Raw genomic sequence first — 15,799 nt, forward strand, 5'->3', positions numbered from 1 at the left:
AACTTCTTCCTTCATCACCATAGGCTCTTGCTCATATGTTATTTCATTAAATTCTTCTGTGTCTGCCAATTCCTTTTGATACAATGACTCGGTATATTCCTTCCATCTTCTTTTAATACTTCCTGGATCATTTAATATTCTGCCTAAAGCACCCTATGGACTAGAAGAATAAAAAATGAACATCTTACATCTCCAACAATTACAAAAAGAACAGCAAGAGAAGCCTACAGTCTCCAGAAGGAAGGAAATAATAAAGAGCAGAAATAAACAGGAAGGGGGGGGGGACACTAATGAGCCTAAAAGTTGGTTCACTGAAACGATTAATAGTCTTAATAAGCCCCTGCCAATCCTAACAATGGAAAATAAGAAGACATAAATGGCACAATATGGAATAAAAGTGTGACTGACATGAATGAAAGAAGCACAGGAGACCTGACACTTTCTGATCTCAAACTCTACTATATATCACAGTAGTAGAACTTGGAATTGGCACAATAACTGATATATAAACCAATGGAATAGAACTGAGAACACAAAAATAATCCATTCTTCTATGGATTAAGGTGCACCTGGTCTAAGTCATGGTATTTCCAATTGTTTCATTTTCATGTGAAAGTTTAAAAAAGACAATGAGTAAGGAAAACTGAAGAAGTGACACTTTTTGATTGTGGTGTTGGTGAAAAGTATTGACTATACCATGGACTGCCAAAAGAACAAAGAAGTCTGTCCTGGAGGAGGAAGTGCAACAGGATGCTCCTTAGAGGCAAGGACGGTGAAACTTACAGGCCTCCCATCCTTCTGACCCTCGAGCATGGCAGCCTCAGCTTTGGGTGGCAGGTTCATCCCCTGACCCGCAACACCTTAGCAGCAGCAACAGTTCAACTATTTGAAAGCTATGACCTCATCATCTGAGATCTGAGACTGTGGATGCATCCCTCAAAACCAAGAAGATCCTCCTTCTTATCTTCCTAATAGCTCTGCTGATCTCCAATCTGCTCCAGTAATGATTTTTTTCTCCTTTGCTTGAAAAGACAATGGATGTAGTTCCTTTTAGCTTGTTTCCTGCCTACAGAATTCCAAGCAACAGACAGCATTCTCTCCTTTCCTTCTCTGTCTTCTTCAATCTAAGTAGATGGGTTTTCTGCTGTTGTAGTTAGTTAGATCCATAAGAGTCACAGGCTTAAATCTCTTTAACAAAAGATTGTGTACTCATGTCCTTGGTGAAAATTACAGGACATGTGTCCTTAGTTTATACTATTTCCTAAATCTTTATGTTCTATTTTCAATTCACAAAGTTCTTTTTCTTTCTAAACAAAATTTTTATTTTATACTGGTTTACTTACAAAGTTCATAGACACATACTTCATTTTTAAATTCACCTCTTCTTGTTGCATTTCATAGTAAGTGGCAAGGAGAAATCACATAGCACCATTAAGGTCTTGCATAGAAATCTCATCAACAAAATTCTCTAATAAATTTTAAGCTCTAACTTACACTGTATGATTTAAAATCAGGAAAATGTGCATCAGGGTTGTATCTTTTCTCCAGATCTGTTCAATCTGAATACAGAACAAATTATATGAGAAGCCAAACTTTGGCAAAAAGAATGTGGCATCAGGATCAGCAACAACCTGCATTATGCAAATGACATGACTTTGCTTCCAGAAGCTGAAAAGAACTTGAACCACTTACTGAAGATCAACGTCTACAGCCATCCATATGGATTATAGGACAACACCAAAAAGACAAAACTTCTCACGACTAGACCAATAAACAACATCATGAGAGATGGAGAAAAGACTGAAGTTGTCAACAATTTTACTTGGAGCCACCATCAACACCTTGGAAAAGGGCATCAAGCTGGGAAATATGGAGGGTCAGAGAAAGAGAAGACAACCTTCAACAAGACGACTGTAACAACAGGCTTGAGCATATCAGAGATGGTGAGGATAGTACAGGATGTGGCAAGGTTCAGATCTTTTGTTCATAGGGTTGCTTTAAGTCCTGGAAGACTTGTTGGCACTTAATTATCTGCATGCTAAGCAAACCATCTGAGAAGCTGAATTTTATGAGGAGCAGCATGACATCAGGAGGATAGTATTTTTGAAGCTCACTCACTCACTCACATTCTTTGGGCCAGGAGGAATTGGTCCTTGGAAAAGGACATCATGCTTGGGAAGATGGAGGGCCAGTGTAGGAGAGGAAGATCCCAGATGAGAAGGATTGACACAGTAACTGAGGTAATGAGGGTAGGTGTGTCAAGAGTCAGTGAGACTGGTTCAGGATAGGGAAGGCTTCAGAGCTGTTGTACATAGGGTTACACTATGAGTTATAGGCAAGTCAGTGGAATATAACAACTACTACATCAACAACCTGTGTTATACAGATGGCACATCCTTGCTTGTTGAAAGCGAGAAGAATCTGAGGCACTTGCTACAGAGGATCAAGGACTGCTGTTTTCAACATGAATTACTATCAACATCAAGAAAACAAAAATCCTCACCTCTGGGTCAATAGTCAACATCATGATAGATGGAGAAAAAATAGAAACTGTCAATGATTTCATCTTGCTTGAATCCACAATCAACTGATACCAGTGAGAGATGTATAGCACAGCAAGCAGCCTGATCTCAGGGATCATTCCAAAGGGATGAAGAGCAATGATGTCAGTTTAAAGACTAAAGTGCACTTGATTCATGTCACAGTCTTTCCAGTCATCTGCTATGCAACTGAGAACTGTACAATGAAAAAGGATGACAGGAGAGGAATTGATGTGTTTTGAGCTGGGGTGTTGGAGAAGAATAATGACTATACTATGGACTTCCAAAAAAAAAACCAAAGATACATCTTGAAAAAAAATGCAACCAGAGTACTCCTTGGAGGGAAGAATGACAAAGCTTCATTTCACATACTTTGGACAAGTTGTTAAGAGAGGCTATTGCTTGGAAACGGACATCATGCTTGGAAAGGTACGTCAGCAAAAGAGGAAGACCATCAACAAAATGAACTGATACAATGTCTATGCCAATAGGCTCAAATGAATTGGGGATAATAAGGACAGCTGAAGACAGAACAGGGTTCAGAGATGTTCATAGGGTCACTCTGAGTCATACTCAACTCAACAGCACTTAACAAAAATAACATCAAACAACTGAAAATAATTCAAACAACTTCAAATAAGTTTACCATTATATAGAAAGCATCACCTTTCATGTTCATCAATTTCTTTTTGGTTTTTGCTTCAATATCAGTATTTATTTTTTACTCATTGTTGCACATTATCTTCTCCCTTAGCCCAGCCCACATGTCCCTTGTTCTAGACAGCTATCATATATAGAATGCTAGACTGTCCTTCTCCTCATCGGTTACAGTGCAGTGTTCATTATCAATCTACCGTTTTCCCATTCTCACTCCCACCCACCCATGGCAGTCCTATTTTTACAACAGTGGTATTATGCAGTATTTTCCTTTTATGACTGAGATATTTCACTCAGCATTATGTCCTCCAGGCTCCTATATGTTGTGTAATATTTTACAAGTTCATTGTTTCTCAATGCTGCATAATATTCCATTGCATAACTGTACCATAGTTTTTCTAGCAATGTGTTTGTTGATAGGCATGTGAGTAGCTTCCATCTCTTTGCTACTGCAAATAATGCAGCAATAAACATTGGTGTCCCATTCATCTGTTTGAACTGTGGCTCTGGTTTCTTTAGGGTATATTCCTGGTAGTGGAAATGCTGGGTCAAATGGTATTTCTATTCACAACCTTTTGAGAGAGTGCCAGGCCATGTTACATAGTGGCTGTACCATTTTACATTCCCAACAGCAGTGAATAAGAGTTCCAATCTCTCCACAACCTCGCCAGCATTTGCTGTTTGCTGCCCTGTTGGACTTTGCTGTTGTTGCTGGAGTGAGATGGTATCACATAGTTGTTTTGTCATCAGTTTATTTTAAAGCTTCACCAAAAGCACATTTAACAAAATTTCTAGCAACATTCTCTGATGGCACCATCCATATTTTCTTAGATGATGAGACTTTCTTTATAATTCTCTTAATTTTCTCCTGAGTCTTCTCCAGAGTTACCTTGGCATCCAAAATTCTACCCAGTCTCTTCAACTGAATCTAAGTTGTTTTTTTGTTTTTTGGGGTATTTTTTTTCTAATCTAAGTTTTGTACTACTGTTGTTGGTGCTGTTCTGTGACACTGAGTCAGACTCAACTCATAGCTGACCCTCCAGCGGGTTTTGAGGCAGCAAATTGCAACAGAGGAGACTGCCATCTTTCTCCTACATAGCAGCTGGTGATTCAAACTGCATGTCTTTGGGTTGGCAGAGTAACTCCTTACCACTAAGCCACCAGAGTTACTTCCAGCCTCCAACTATTACCCAATTCCAAAATTATTTCCACAGTCTATGTTGCAGCAGAATCCTCCCTTCTTGGTACCACATTTTCTCAGTTATCTAGTACCGCTATAGCAGAAATACCACAACTGGATGACTTTAACAGACAAAAATTTACTTTCTCACAGTTTAGAATGTCAGAAGTGTAAATTCAGAAAAGGAAATACAGTGAGGGATATAACTGCTGAAGTCATAGAGATCTTGGCTGAAACTGTTATGAAAATATTATGGATAACACTGCAAAGAATGAGAACTGCAGAACACTTAATTGTGCTCATGCAAAACATGCACAAATATCAAGAAGTAGAACTTAGAAAACTAAGCTGTTGAGCCACAAAGATTGCCAGAAGTAGCAGCTCAGAAGAGACAAGACCGTTCCTCCTTGAAGAGCTGAGAGACAAAGAAAGCTTTTCCCCTAAGCAAATTAGGTGTTATGGTCCACCAAGAAGATTGGACAGTGTGCTGCTAATCCAAGTAAGGTATATGGAACCTGTGATGGTTAAAATTATGTGTAAAAAAATAAAATAAAATTATGCATCAATTTAGCCGGGCCTTGATTTTCAATGGTTTGGCAATCATATAATCATTTGATTTGGTAGCTACAGAATGATGTATTCATTCTCTATTTTGTGATCTAATGTATTATCTTTCATTTTTTGATGTGTGAAAACTTTTACCTCTGGAGCAAAGAGCTGCTGCAAAGTATTGGACTCCTTGTGTTCTCACCGCCCTCTGCCAGAGCAGTGTCCCCACAGACTCTGCCATGGGCAACACAAGCAGCAAGTGCCATGGGCTGGAGCAGCAAGGTGAAGACAAGACACCTGGAAGGACAGCAAGGGGGGTACCAAACAAGCAGATGGGCCCAAGATCCTGATGGACTGCCCTGAGGACACCAATCTTTTTCACTTCAAAGAAATTTACAAGAGAAAACCAAGACACAGAGCTTGGAAGTTGCAAGGCCTGAATGTGGACTTTGTGGTAATAGCTGCTCCAGAAAAGGAGGAAACCCTGGCCTGGCAGCATGATCTGGAAGTGAATGATAAAGCTCCCACCCAAGCACGACCGACCACATTCAGATGGACAAGAGGCGGAAAGGATATTTATTTAGTTGGCTCCTTCAATAACTGGAACAAAATCCCCCTCACAAGAAGCTTCAATAACTTTGTAGCCATCCTGAATCTGCTAAAGGCAAGAATCAGTACAAGTTTTCCATGGATGACCAGTGAACATACAATTTTTCTGAGCCAATAGTAACCAGCCAGCTTGGCACCATTAAGAACAATATTCAAGTAAAGAAAACGGACTTTGAAGTATTTGACACTGTAATGGTGGATTCCCAAAAGTGCCCTGATACACCTGCAAAGCTGTCCAGTTCGCCACCAGGACCCAACCACGAAGAGCCGTACATCTCCAAACCCAAAAAAGGGATTTAAGGCACTCTCCATCTTTGCATCACATCCGCTCCAGGTCATCCTGAACAAGGACACAAAGATTGTGTGTGATCCAGCCTTGCTGCCCAGGCTCAATCATGTCATGTTGAACCTCTATGCTCTTTCCATCAAGGACAGGGTGATGCCATCCACCGGTATAAGAAGTTATCACCTTGCTATATAAGCCCATATGAAGAGTAGAGGCAGCCAGCAACCACAGGGACAGCTGGCATTCCCAGGCTGCATATGTGCATACTTTACACTTGACAGAACAGACTGGACATCCTCATTTCATACTCTTAAGATATTTTATATCTGCCCATGTCCTACCTGAAGGTTAGCCCCAGGCACAGGCAGCTCCAAGGAAAGCTTCATCTGCAAAAGCCCTTACCCAGTGGCTATGAACCTCCTCAAGGTCAAGATCAGAGCCACAGAAACCAGAAGACTTGCAGCCACTGCATCACACAGTGCGAAGACAAATGTCATTCTAAACACCCATCCTTCCAATGGGACCTGGGGAAGCTCAGCATGCCAGAAACGAATGCTAGAAAAACACAGGGACACAAGGGTCCCAGGCCACACGAAATCCCATGCATGTGCATCTTCAAAGCCAGCTATTTGTCCCTGTGGCAGCCAGGCCATGGTGCTGACAGGATGTCCAGTATTGGTCTGACCTGTTTTGGTGATCAAAGCAACAGATTCTCTCCCATTCTGTCCCAAGGAAGTAAAATTCCTTTAGAAATTAGAACCTGCCTTATTTCCAGATGACATTTTCCAGTTGTTTTCTTAGCCCTCTGTGTACTTACTTCTCCCCTCTCCCCCCGCCCCCGTTGCTGTTGTTAGGTGCCATCAAGTTGAGTATGATTCAAAGTGATTCTATGAACAAAAGATCTGAGTCCTATCCTATCCTGTGCCATCCTCACACCTCCTGACATACAGAGTCAACTGCGGCAGTCACCATGTCAATCCACCTGGTTGAGGGTCTTCCTCTCCTTCACCAATCCCCCACCTTTCCCAGTATCATATCCTCCTCCAAGGAATAGCTCCTCCTAGCACATGCTCAAAGTATGTGAGGCAAAGTATCCTCATTCTTGCCTCCAAAGAGCACTCCAGTTGCACCCTCTCCAAGACATATCTAAAACAACAACAAAACAAAAAAAATATCCCACCTCTATGCCTATAGTTGGGAGCTCTGATGGCATAGTGTTAAGAAGCTGCATTGCAATCCTGAAGGCATGCAGTTTGAGGCCACAGCTGCTCCAAGGGACAAGGAAGGGCAATCTCCTCCCATGCAACTAACTGCCTCTGAGGGTCAGCTATGAGTCCATTCTGACTCTATGGTACAACATGTCTATAGTATGGTCCTAATAAAGGGTGAATTAAGGTAGGATTCAAGGCACCAGTTTAGCCCAGGGACTAGCCTTATAATCCTTAGTCAAGTCATACCCTTGAGTCAGACCTTTCATATTCAATAAAAGGAAAGATATCTAAGTAGAGTGGGAGAGTTCCCCAGCAGACAAGAAAAAAGACCTAGGAATAGAGTACTTCCTATGAACCTAGGATCCCTGCAATGAGAACCTTCCAGACCCAATGGGCAGAAAGAAATGGAACAATGGAGACAAGAGAAGCAACAGCAGAGTCAACAGAACTGAGATCAGCAGGAGATAGCACAGTGGGATACTCAGCCCACAGAGTGACAGGAAAACCATTGAGTAAGGGACTAAAGAGTGAAGTGCCTCTGCACACTCAATGGAATCTAGCTTGCTGCCTCATGGAAAATAGTTAAGCACCTTCAGGCTGAGCGTGGTAACTTTGGACACTTGTAAGGACTCTAAGAGTTTTTAGTATTTGCCCAAGCAGAGGAAGAGCTCAGGCAAGGAGGCAAGGGGCCAAGGGCCAGAGAGACATTTTTCTTTAGGCACAAGTAAGAGGTTGCCTTGATCAAAGAACTCTATATTGAGTTATTCCTCACCATGAATTATAACCTGTTAATTTTCATTATAATAAATTCCATTATTGTTGGTGAGTTCTCTGTGGCCACTGCAACAAATTATTGAACCAGAAGTAGATAGTGCCATTAAAGGGAGGGATAGCTGGTATCAGAAATGGTATAAATATTAGAGGGGAGACTTCTGTTTGGTTTTTCACTTCAGAAGAATCTACTTTAGACTGAGGTGGTTCTATTTTGCCCTCCTCAAGCTAGATGCTATGCTACCATTTTACACACTGGCAGCTTAAAAACCTTTGGTGCTGATTTGGGTAAGGGGAAATAAGCAGTTCTCCTGTATCACTGGGGAAGGCATTAACAGGTATAATCTGATAAAGGGGCAATTAAGTACTATCTTTTGAAATTTTAAAAAATGTACATACTCAATTAAGCAAACAGTTCTACTTATAGGAATCTACCCCAACAGATACAGAAATACACAAACTTGTACATAGAGTGCTTACTACATTAGAAAAATAACCAGAAACTACTCAAGTATAAATTGATGAGGCAATGGGTAAAAACTGATTTCTCTACATAATGGAACTCTCAATAGCTTTTAAAGAATAAAACCTCTATTATTGACAAAAAAGGCAGTCAATAGATTACTATGTGAAGAAGGTAAATTGTATATTTAGTATGTATATTATAATAGCACTCCTGTCGTATGTATGTATACATAGGAGGTGACACAGTCATTAAGTGCTTAGGAGCTAACTCAAAGATCAGCAGATAAAAACCACCAGCCACGGTGTGCTTCCACAGATTACCACCTTGGACGTCTTGTGTGTGTGTGTGTGTGTGTGTGTGTGTGTGTGTGTGTGTGGTCTCCCCCATCCAGTGGTGCACTTCTACTTTTGTCCCATAAGGTCACTGTGAGTCAGATTCAACTCAGTAGCCATGGGATGCATATTATAATTCTATTTTTGTAAAAGCAATACATTGTTATTGCTATTTATATTCAAGGTAGAACTGACCCACAGCTGATCCTCTGGTGAGTTTTCATGGGGAGAATGTCTATCTTTTTCCTGTGAAGCAGGTGGTGGACTCAAACTACATGCCTTTGGGCTGGCAGCACAATTCCTTACCATTAGGCTACCAGAGTCATGCATATTGTTGTGTACCGCAGAGTTGGAATCAACCCATAGCTAAGCCATAACTGACCCTAGGGCGAGTTTTCAGAGGCAGTTAATCACACAAAGGGAGCTTTGCCCATCCTTCTCCCACAGAGCAGCTGGTGGTCTCGAACTGCGTGTCTTTGGGATTTCAGGACAGCTTCTTGCCACTAAACCACCAGTGCTCCCTAGGCAAGGAAGGAGGGTAGGAGGGAAGGAGGGTAGGAAGGAAGTGGACAGAGGGGAGGAGAGAGAAGAGGGAAGGAAGGAGGGACGGAGGGAGGGACAGATAGAGGGATACATACGCATGTTACATCTGCATAGAAAAATCTTAAGTACTAAACAACAAAGATCATCAACTCTAGAGGGTAGGTTTATAGGAGACTTCCCTTTTTTAAACTCATATTCCATATAAAACAAGAATACTTTGGGAAAGTCAGGGACCTCTCCAGAGTACTGAAGAGTAATGACATCAGTCTGGAGACTAAGGTATGCCTGATCCAGGCCATAGTCTTCGCAATTGCTTGCTATGCGTCAAAGCTGGACAATGACTAGGGATGATAATTGATGCCTTTAAGCTGTGGTGCTGGAGAAGAGACTGCCAGGAGAACAGAGAGGTACATCCTACAGAGTGTGAAACTAGCCTGCCTGCTCCTTGGAGGTAAGGATTCTGAGTCTTAGTCTGACATACTTTGGGTATGTTGCAAGGAGGGACCAGTGCTTGGAGAGAAGCATCATGCTTAGAAGGGTGGAGGGATGAAAAAGAGAGGGAGACTATCAATGAGACAGACTGATACAGTGACTGGTATAATGAGGGTAGGTGTGTTGGGAGACAGTAAACTTGGTACAGGATAAAAGAGGTTTCAGGGCTGTTGTACAAAAAGTCGCCATGAGTCACAAGTGACTTGACAGCACATAACAACAGTAAGCAGAATTAAATATAATAACCATTTTAGATGGAGCTTCTGAAACACGAGGAGGTTAGGAAAACAAAGGCAGTTCCTAGAGGACTAGTGGGCTGATTTATGGACATATCACAGAAAAGTTAACTACTAAGTGGCCTTTATGTCAAAAAAATATCATCTCCACTCTGCAGGACTTTCTTCCCTTGGAGAGACTGGGAACTACAAATCCACAATCTCTTATCTCTAATTCCAAAATCCAAAAAATATACAAAAGCCCCAAGTATTTCTAAATTTAGCAAAAATTCAATTTGGTGGCAAAAATCTGAACCTGCAAATGCATGATAGTACAGCCTCCTTGTTGCTTTTATGTGCCCTCAAGATGAGTACAACTCACAGCAACCTTACACAGATTTGAACTCTGTCCCATACTCATCAACTCTGACACACTTGAGACCACTGTTGCAGTCACTATCTCAAGCTATCTCACTGATGGATCTTTCCTTCTGCTGACCATCCATCTCCATCTATCAAAATATGATCTCCCTTTCCAAAGAACAGCCTTTCCTAACAACGCCCAAAATACAAGAGACAAAATTTCATCATCTTTGCCTCCCAGAAAACTGTGATGCTTATTCATTGTCCAGCTCTCCGATGCAGTTAACAGGCATTGAAAAGAGAATGAACTGAATCAGGTGCACCTGAATCTTCAAACTCTTATTACTGCTATTCAGTAATTTGCAGACGTCCCTTACAGAGAACTCTCCCAATGCAATATGGCTACTGATCTCCTGATTGTTGATACCAAGGGTGTTGGCTGTAGATCCAACTAAGATGAAATTGTTGGCAATTTCAATCTCTTCAATCATGAGGTTGCTTATCGGTCCACTGATGAGGATTCCTGTCTTCTTAATGTTTCAATATAATCTATATTCAAGACTGTAGACACTGGTCTTCTGCAGCAAGTGTTTCAAGTCCTATTCACTTTCAACACGCAAGGTGTATCGTTCACATAATGCAGGTTGTTACAGTCTTCCTCTTCCTTTGTTTACCTTCCTTATGATTCTCAAAAAATACTCAGAGAGGCATGGCTTGAGGCCGTCAGTCATGGGAACTGCTGGCCCTCTGTCTTTTATGCACTCTGTTCTCTCATTCTTGGTAGTCTGTCTCATTATTAATAATTATAAAAATACTTTACCCTCGGTCTGCAACACATAAGTATTTGGGATTCCCACTCTCAATGTTAGTCACAGTTTGTTATAATCCATAGTCAAATGCCTTTACATAGTCAATAAAACAGAATTTCTTCTGGTATTCTTTGCTTTCAGGCAGCTCCATCTGACATTAAATATGATGTCCCTGGTGCCACAGCCTCTTTTAAACACAGCTTAAACTGGCAGTTCTCTGTCAATGTACTGTTTTAGCCATTTTTTATGATCTTCAGTATATTTTGCTTGCATGTGACATTGTTTATTTCCACATTCTGCTGATCATTCTTCTTGAGAATGGGAACACATATGGATCTCTTCTAGTCAGTCAGCCAAGGAGCTGTCCTCCAAATTTCCTGGCAGACTGATGAGCATGTCCAAGACTGTATCTGTTATCTGAAATGTCAACTGGTACCCCATCAATTCTTGGGACCTTATTTTTTTGCCAGTGCCTTCAGTACAGCTTTAACTTCTTCATTTCCATTGGCTCTTCATTACCACTAGATCTTATGGTACTTTCTGAAATATTTCAGTGTTGACCAATTCTTTTTGGCACGGTGATTCTGTGTATTCCATCTTCATTTTTCACTGTTTCTATACAGTTTATTTACATTGTGTTTCATTAATGTACATTGTGGTGGGTTGTTCTAGTCGTTTTCCCTTCACCTCCTCCTTTCACCCACAAAACCTTATGACCTTCTCAACAACTGATGGAAGAGCTTACATGGGACTTCTATGAGACAAGGCTTGCTGGACAATCGGGGAAACCCAAAGGATTCCTGCATTCTTGTGCTGGAATAAACCTGGGGACTTTTATTGTGTGATATCATTTGCCTCCCCTTGCCTCCTACAACCTGTTTCCCTAAGAAAGACCACAATTTTTGCAAAGAAAAAAAAAACACAACCACCTTATGACTCCATGATTTTCTTCCCTGTCTACCCTCAGCCCCCATGCCCTCCCCACTTCCCTCTTTGGATAATATGCATATACATCTTACTGGTCATCCTTCTGTTTTTACAATAAATGATCTTAAGCCGCATTTCTCCTTATGAACCTGAGTTAGTGCACTCAGCATAATATTCTCTACTCTCTCATGTATTTTTCAAAATCATTGCTCCTGAGTGCTGCATAGAACTGCATCATGTGAATGTACAATTTCTCAATCCAGCCATTGGTTGATGGACATTTGGGCTCTTTCCATGTTTTTGCTCTTGTGAATAATACTGCTGTTAACATCAATGTCCAAATCTCCATTCATGTCTTCGTTCTGTATTCCTTAAGTTATATTCCTAACAGTGGAAAACCTGGGTCATATGGAATTTCTATGTTCAGCTTTTTGAGGAAAGACCAAACTGCATTCCAAAATGGTTGTACCATTTTACAATCCCATCAACGGCGTATGAGTGTTCCAATCTCTCCACATCTCCAACATTTACTATTTGCCGTCGCAGGAGGAGACCCTCTATGAGGTGGATAGATTCAGTGACTGGGGTAATGGGTGTAGGTGTGTCAGAGACGGTGAGACTGGCACAGGATAGAGCAGGGTTTAGGGCTGTTGTACATAGGGTCACTATGAGTCGCAGGCAACTTGACAGCACGTAACAATAAAACATCCCATTACACTTAGCCACTGTAACTGGGGTGAGATAATAAGCCCTTTTTTTATTTGCACCTCTCTTATTGTCAATGATTTTGAGCATTTCTCCATGTGTCTGATGGCCATCCAAATGTCTTTCTTTGTGAAAGGCATTTCCATACCTTATGCCCATTTTGTAACTGGTTTATCAATCTTTCCCCTGTGGAGGCCCTATAGTATTCTGTAAATTTTTGTTATGATACTTTTGTCTAAAAGGTCACTTCAAATGTTTTTTCCTAGTCAGCAGGTTTTCTTTTCACTCTACTGGAAAAAGGTTATGAAGCACACAGGGACTTAATCTTTAGGTCTCATTCATCCATGTAATCCTGCCCTAGTTGTGCACCCTCTGCCTACTTCTAATGCTTCTTGGGTCATTCAAGATTTTGTCCATAATATTTCTCTGTACTGAAACTCAAGGCTTGTATTTGTTTTTTAGTTCTTTCAACAAATTCCAAGCAAGTTCTTCCCTTTTTATTCTCTAACTCCAGCTCTTTGCACATTCTGTTATAATACTTTCCTTTGTCTTCATCAGCTGCCCTTTGAAATCTTCGTTTCAACTCTTTTACTTTGGCATTTTGTCCCTTTGTCTTGGCTTCTCGAATCTCTAGTGCAATTTTCAAAGTCTCTTTTGACATCCATTTTGGTCTTTTCTTTTTCCTGTGTTTTGTAATGACTTTTTGCTCTCTCCAAGGATTTTCTTTTATTTCATCCCACAACTCATTTCTTTTTGATCACTAGTGCTCAATGCCTCAAATCTAATCTTAAGATGATTTTTAAATTCAGGTGTGATGAACTCAATACCATATTTTATTTCTCGTGGACTTGTTTTAATTTTCTTCAGCTTCAATTTGAACTTGTACATGAGTAATTGATGGTCAGTTCCACAGTTAGCACCTGGCCTGATTCTGACTGATTCTCCTACGATTCTTTCCACAATCTGATTCCTGAATAGCCTCCTTATTCCTGAATATACTCCTTAGGGTATTTATATACTTTCATGCAGAAATACTTTGTGTTTGATTATGAGGTGCCGTTTTCTGAAATCTAAAAAACTCTGACTCAAGAATTTTAGAGAGAGTGTTGAAGACCTGAACTACTGACAATCTGACAGATTAGTAAGCATCTTCCTCTAAAATACAAAATCTTCAGAGAGTGAACCTTTCTTCCACAACTTCACTGTTATCAGCTGCAGGGAGAAAACAAGGACAGGAACTTAGAAGGTTCTAGAATATATGACATTTCAGGGAATGAGATCTGCCTAAATAAAAAAGGGGGAGCTCTGGTAGCCCCGTCATAAGCAGCTGTACTGCCAACTCAAAGACAGGCAATTTATTTACAGTCCCTGAAAACCCAATACAGGGTCTGCAGGGAGGCCACTTAGTCAGCAGAGAAGCCCTCAAAAAAAGTGTGAAGAGACCTAGAGACTTAAGAAGAAAAATAAACAATCAAAAAGAGCATAGCAAACTTATGCTAAAAATTCAAACCTGAGCCCAAAAAGAGACCAGAAAATTTCCTCCTCCTCCCACTTGTCCTGAAAGCACTGTTCCCAGAATTGAGGCCCATGCCATTAGTAAATTACTGCTTTAGTCAGATGCTAAATGAAAAGCTTTATAGGCCAGACTAGTAACCTTATCATATTGGTTTTTATGGGAAAATGTATTTCACATTCCCAGTAAACAATCTGCAAATGATCCTTGGGAACACAAACTTCTTGTATATTAGACAGTATTGGTCCCTGTAAGAGGCAACCTTTCTGAAATAATTTCACAACGAGGAAAAAACCCTCCAGGGTCAAACCTTGTCCTGTCCCTGGGGGAAAACCAACAAAAGAGACACTGCAGCAAAGCACTCATCTCACTCAATCACGCTTTCCCTCTCATAATCATACTCAAATACTCAAACAACACCAGAACACCTAATCTCAATTAAAGAAACAAGCTTTCAAAAGCAGGACCACAAAAAAATTAAGTGAGAGATAAGTGAGGTAAGACAGTTTCTTCAATCTTGCATCCTATCTCTGACAAAAATGCCAGAGACAATCAGGTCTCCTATGAGTTCACAGCTTACGATGGCAATGTTCAGAGTTTTGGAGATGTTCCTAAAATCCCCAAAGGCTATAATACACATCATCATCCATCTTTTGGGAACCTATTTACATGCTCAACCTGTAACTCTTTTTAAAAGAATAATAGTAAACAGGTTGCCTCTGGAAACCCTATGAACCTGGAGAGAGGCTGAAAGGCACCCAAGCGTTGAGGACTCTCCTTCATAGGGTTGCTATGAGTCACCTGCGATTCGACAGCACTTAACAATAACATCAACATCAAAAGAGAGAAAGAGAGAGAGAGAGTGATACCGATCAGCTGGCCCAGTGGACAGAAAGCGATGCTACCAAGCCAAAGGTGGGTGACTTTTAATCCGTCCGCGGCCCTCGGGCTTGTCTTTCATTGTTTTTTGTTCAGATATTCCTCTAGGTTGTATAGCCCTGATGTACAAGTTGCCGTACAGCGGTCACTTGTGGTTGCTGAACACTGTGACACTAATGTGTCAAATGTGTTAATGGTTGGTTACCCAATGCGGACAGAGAGTGGGGTGGAGCTCCCCAGTTAAAACAAGCTTGGAAGGAATGGCATCCACTTCTGTAACAGCTTGCCTCCAGAAACCCTATGAACGTGGAGAGGGATGAAAGGCACCCAAGCGTTGTCGAGGACTCTCCTTCATTGGGTCGCTATGAGTCCCCTGAGACTCAACTGCACTTAATAACAACAATAGTAAACAACACTTAATAACAATCCACATGTGTCTAGACTTTACCTATCTCATCTTATTGAATGCACCCTGTGACTCTTGGGAAAAGATATAGTAAGTAGTCCCTTTTCAAGCAATTAGAAAATGCAACATCATGCAATTTTCAAGGCAGAGCCTGGTTTGTGTGTGACTTCAAAATCTAAACAGTTACAACTATGAGATATCATCTCACCCCAGTCAAAATAGCAAAATTTAACAGAACAGCAAGCAATAAATGCTGGTGAGGTTGTGGAGAAACTGGAACCCTTATTCACTGTTGGTGGGAGTGTAAAATGGTGCAACCCCTGTGGAAAGCGGTATGGCACTTTCT

General features: G+C 40.9%; 1 protein-coding gene and 1 pseudogene across 1 annotated transcript in view; one reads left to right on the forward strand and one right to left on the reverse strand.

The window, feature by feature from the left end:
- The window catches only part of PPP2R4 (protein phosphatase 2A activator, regulatory subunit 4), an 81,317-nt gene that overhangs the window by 62,100 nt on the left and 3,418 nt on the right, over nt 1-15,799 (reverse strand). The window lies entirely within an intron of this gene.
- On the forward strand, nt 5,166-6,016 carry LOC102863126 (annotated as a pseudogene).

The sequence above is a fragment of the Elephantulus edwardii genome, unplaced genomic scaffold (assembly GCF_000299155.1).
Source record: "Elephantulus edwardii isolate Elephantulus edwardi_28Jun2011 unplaced genomic scaffold, EleEdw1.0 scaffold00116, whole genome shotgun sequence".
Taxonomy (NCBI): domain Eukaryota; kingdom Metazoa; phylum Chordata; class Mammalia; order Macroscelidea; family Macroscelididae; genus Elephantulus; species Elephantulus edwardii.